At 35.2% G+C, this 5,262-nt stretch overlaps 1 protein-coding gene across 2 annotated transcripts in view; it reads left to right on the forward strand.

Annotated features, from left to right (window-relative positions):
• RTTN (rotatin) overlaps positions 1 to 5,262 on the forward strand; it is a 218,092-nt gene that overhangs the window by 152,889 nt on the left and 59,941 nt on the right. The window lies entirely within an intron of this gene.

The raw sequence follows: 5,262 nt of genomic DNA on the forward strand, positions 1-5,262 counted from the left end.
TTTTTTTTTTTTTTTTTTTTTAATTTTAGAGAGTATGTAAGCCTTATTCAGTAGCATTAAATGCCTGACTTGAAAGGACTATACTACCTAAAAAGAAAGTAATTTTAAACACTGGCATACATATAAGTATATGCAGAAAGAATGCTTTCTAAAACATTTAGAAAAACTTGCTCAATTAAAACTTTGAACTTTCATTACAATATTTCTTCCAATAATTTCCTAAACAGTGTTCCATTTTGGTTTTTAGTAATTCATGTTCACAATATATAAAATTATTTACCTGTAGAAAATACTCATTTGATCTTCTTAAGAACAAAAGGAGCAAACTCAGTTTATTTAAATGGCTAAGGACATAGGGCATGAAATGAAATTTGATCATGAATTTCATGAACATTTATCTCTAAAAGCATGTTGCCTTATTCTTATTTTTAACAGCTTTATTGAGATATAATTCACATACCATAGAATTCACTTGTTAAAAGTATATAGATTATTGGTTTTAAGTATATTCAGAGTTGTGCAGCTGTCACCATGATCAATTTTAGGACATTTCCATTATCCCACAAAAAAACTCTATACCTGTTATCAGTCACTCCCTGTCTCCCCTATTCTTGGCGCTCTACGGAATCACTAATCTACTTTCCTTCTTTATAGATTTGCCCGTTTTGGACATTTTGTATAAATGGAATCATAACATGTGGTCTTGTATGACTGGCTTCTTTCACTTAGTGTGCTGTTTTCAAGGTTCATCCATGTTCTAGCATGTATCAGAACTTCATTTATTTATTGACAAATAATGTTCCATTGTATGTATATATTACATTTACCCATTCATCATGTGATATAGGCATTTGTGTGGACATACAGGCTTTCTGTTTTTTGTTTGGATTACCCTTGATTTTAAATTTATTTTTTTATTTTATTTTATTTTATTTTTTTAGGCATTCTCACTCTGTTGCCCAGGCTGGAATGCAGTGGTGTGATCTTGGCTCACTGCAGCCTCTGTCTCCTGGGTTCAAGTGATTCTTCTGCCTCAGCCTCCTGAGTAGCTGGGATTACAGAGGTGCAGTGCCACACCTGGCTAATTTTTGTATTTTTTGTAGAGCCTGGGTTTCACCATGTTGCCCAGGCTGGTCTCGAATCCCTGACCTCAGGTGATCCACCTGTCTTAACCTCCCAAAGTTCTGGGATTACAGACTGAGCCACCATGCCTATCCACAAATAGTATGCTTTAAATGTATATTTATGCAGTTTTACTGTTTGCCAATCATTTCAGCACATATATATGACCCAAAAAAAAAAAAAAAAAAAAAAAAACAAAAAAAAAAAAAAAAAAAAAAAAAACACAAAAAAAAGCATATAGAAGAAAGAATACCCATAGAAAGGGGAGGCGTGAACAGAGGATTAATCCTCACAAGTTTTTGGTGATATGTGACACTGTCGGGTATATTTCTTTTTTTTCAAAACCTGGAAATAAGATATCAGGGCATCAAATGTCCTCCTCAGTTTTACAAAATAAATTAGCAAGAAAATAGAAAAAATGTATATCAATTTATATGCTGCATTAGCTGTCTTTATGGAAAAATTCAAAAAAGATTTCTATATGCTTGCTCGAGAAGTGCTGAAGATATGTAATACGTATTTTATGAATACCGAAAGATTTCCCTTGAAATCATTTGGACAATTTTCATTAGAATTATCTCAATTTAATTTTTTCCACTTTTATTTCCAAAGATTTCTTATTATTTTTTAAGAGACAGGGTCTGGCTCTGTCACCCAGGCCACAGTGCAGTGGCATGGTCCTAGCTCATTGTAGTCTCGAATGCCTGGACTCAAGTAATCCTCCTGCCTCAGCTTCCCAAGTGGCTGGGATTACAGGCATAATATTTGAGGGGAAAAGAACACAAACCTGCATGTAAAAGTGAGCAGAAAACATGAAAAGATAATTCACAAAGGACCTAAAAGTAGCCTTTATCTTTGGATAAATATTATACAAATTAATACTACCCGAAGATACTTTTTTATTTATTAAATTGCCAACAATTAAGTATTGGCAGTACATTCTGTTGGCGAGGCTGTGGAAAATGAGCACTTTCATACATTGTTAGAGAAAATGCAAATTAGTATAATTTTGGAAGGGAATTTGGCAATAGATAACAGAACTATGTATTTACCTTTGATTAAACAATTCCACTTCTAGGAATTCTCTTTTATTTATCTGCAGCAATGTAGAAATACATATGCACTTGATAATTTAGCAAGCATTGTTTGTAATTATAAAACGTGGAAACAACACAAATGCCTGTAAGTAGAAGGATAGTTTTTAATGAATGTATAACAATATATAGATAATGATAAACATATCATAAAATTATTTATAAATAAAATTTATTTTTAAAATAACAATGGAGAACTACAGCTATTAGAAAGAGGGGACTGGGCACAGCAGCTCACACCTATAATCCTAGAACTTTGGGAGGCTGAGGTGGGAGGGTCACTTCGGGCCATGAGTTTGAGACCAGCCTGGGCAATATAGTGAGACCATGTCTCTACAAAATATAAAATAAATTAGCCGGGCATGGTGGTACACACCTGTGGTCTCAGCTAGTCAAGAGGCTGAGGTGGGAGGATCACTTGAGCCCAGGCTTTGAGTCATGAAAGCCCAGGCTTTCAGTGAGTCATGATTGCACCGCTAGACTCTAGCCTGGGCAACAGAGTGAGACCCTTTCTCAAAAAAAAAAAAAAAAAAAGAAGGATATCTTCAAACAGATATGGAATAAATTTTAGGAAATATTGTCAAGTGAAGAAAGAAGCACAATAATAAAGAGTAGGTATAGTTTATGATATTTACAGTTTTCTACTTTTGCATATGAAAGAAGAGGAAATTTAAAATACATGTATCTATTTGTGTAGAAAGAAAACAGGAAGGCACTGCTGGAAATGAATGAGATTAATTATGAGAATGGGTGGGAGTTAAGTAGGAAATAAGAGAGAATGGGAACAGTGTAGAAGAGATTGAGGGGTGGGGTAGTGACCCTTCTCTGCATGTATCTTCTTGTATAGGTTGACTTTTATAACCATGTATGTTTTACTTGCTGAAAAGAAAAATAAAATCGACAAAAATGGGAAACGATAACATGGAATACAAACAAATTAATCCAGTTACATATCACATGAATAGCGTTGAAGTGAGAGAGGAAGTAACCCCAATAACTCTCAGACATATTTTTAGGACTTTAGTTCTCAGACTAATGGCAAAAAGAACTGTAACCAAGCATTGAACTCTAGTTACTAGTTTTGTTTTTTGCAGTATTATTAGTTAGAAATTCCAAAACTGCTTAATGTGTTTGTAAGGCAAGGCAAATAAATAAATGTATTGTAGATAATGAAAGCCAGATTTTTTACTTTCACATAAAGGAAATTACAAATATGGAAGGAGGAAGGTGTTTAATGTTGGATTATATTTGGAGTGTTGGATTATATTTGGAGCTTTCAGTATGAATCAATTATTTTGTTTTTTAAGAGATGGGGTCTCACTCTGCCATCCAGGCTGGAGTGCAGCGCTGTGATCATAGTTCACTGCAGTTGCGACCTCCTGGGCTGAAGCGATCCTCCCACCTCATCCCCTGAGTAGCCAGGATTAAAGGAATGTGCCACCATGCCTGGTTAATTTTTAAATCTTTTTGTAGAGATAGGTTTCTCTATGTTACTCAGGCTGATCTTGAACTCCTTGGCTGAAGTGATCCTCCTGCTCCAGCCTCACAAAATTCTGGAATTATAGGCAAATGATTTTTAATTCATAGAAAAAATACATGTTTATGTGCCCAGGGGTACGTATGTGCATGCATACGTATATACACACACATTTTCTAGCTTAGAAACAATGACACACCAAATAGCAATGTATACATTTAGTGCCCAAATCTTGTTTTCCAAACTCCGTTCTCCACTTTAGGGAATCGACACTTTGGAATAAATATCCAATTTTAGAGCTTGGCCTAGGAAAGAACAAGATGAACCTGGAACATCTTGCTGTGCCAGAAAGTAAGGGAAATGCTCAAGGGTTAATGGAGGTGTAAACTAATGTAGGTGCAGGTACCTTATTACAGTTCTAAAGTCTGAAAGTATTTTGGAGAAAAGGGAGCTCTCATACAGTGTTGTTGGGAACCACTGTGGAGAACAGAATGCAGGTTCCTCAGAAACTAAAAATAGAATCTACTCTCTCTGATCCAGCAATCCAGCTGCTGAGTATATATCCAAAAGAAAAAAAAAATGTATATCGATGAGATAGCTGCACTCCCATGTTGAATGCAACACCATTCATAATAGCCAAGATAAGGAATCAGTCTAAGTTCCTTCAGCAAATGAATGGATAAAGAAAAAGAACCATATATGTACACAATGAAATATTACTCAGAGAAAAGAATGAAGTCCTGTCATTTGCAGCAACAAGGATGGAACTGGAGGCCATTGTGTTAAGTGAAATAAGCCAGGCACAGAAAGACAAATATTGCAGCTCATATTTGGGAACTAAAAAAAAAAGTTGAACTCATGAAGAAGATAGAGAGTAGAATGAGGGTTACCAGAGGCCAAAGCGTGGAGAGCCAGGGATAAAGACGGGATGGTTAGTGGGTACAAAATACAGTTAGGAGGAATAAGATCTAGTGTTCAGTAGCACAACAAGGTAACTATAGTTAATAGTAATTTGTTGTATATTTCAAAATAACTAAAACAGTGGCGTTGGAATGTTCCCAACACAAACGATAAATGTTTGAGGTGATGGATGTCCCAGTTACCTTGATTTGAGCATTGTACAGAGTATGCCTGCATCAAAATATCATCTGTACCCCATAAATATGTACAATGATTATATATCCATAATTAAAAATTAAAAAATAAAAAAATAGTAAGATTTTACTCTGAAAAACATCTAAAGATATTTGAATTCGGATACACTTCTGGCCCCTTGAGTTTCAGAAAAAGGATTGTAAATCATCTATTTGTTCCTCAGTGTCTGAATACTTGGGGCATGAAGTCATGTTCTACCCTTTCTGACTTGTCTCTTCTGCATGTGACAATGTTTGTGTGTACATATCTGCATCCACACATGGTGGAGGGTGGAGGTCAGGAGTAGCAGGGGTAGCCTGACCCCTAGCCTTAAGGTTAAGATGATCCAAGCAGCTAAAGCAATTCCCTAACTATCCATTATCATTTTCAGGAACTTTCCTATGATTATAAGAACTTTTTTTTTTTTTTTTTTTT

The sequence above is a fragment of the Rhinopithecus bieti genome, unplaced genomic scaffold (genome assembly GCF_001698545.2).
Source record: "Rhinopithecus bieti isolate Rb0 unplaced genomic scaffold, ASM169854v2 scaffold_2272, whole genome shotgun sequence".
Taxonomy (NCBI): Eukaryota; Metazoa; Chordata; class Mammalia; order Primates; family Cercopithecidae; genus Rhinopithecus; species Rhinopithecus bieti.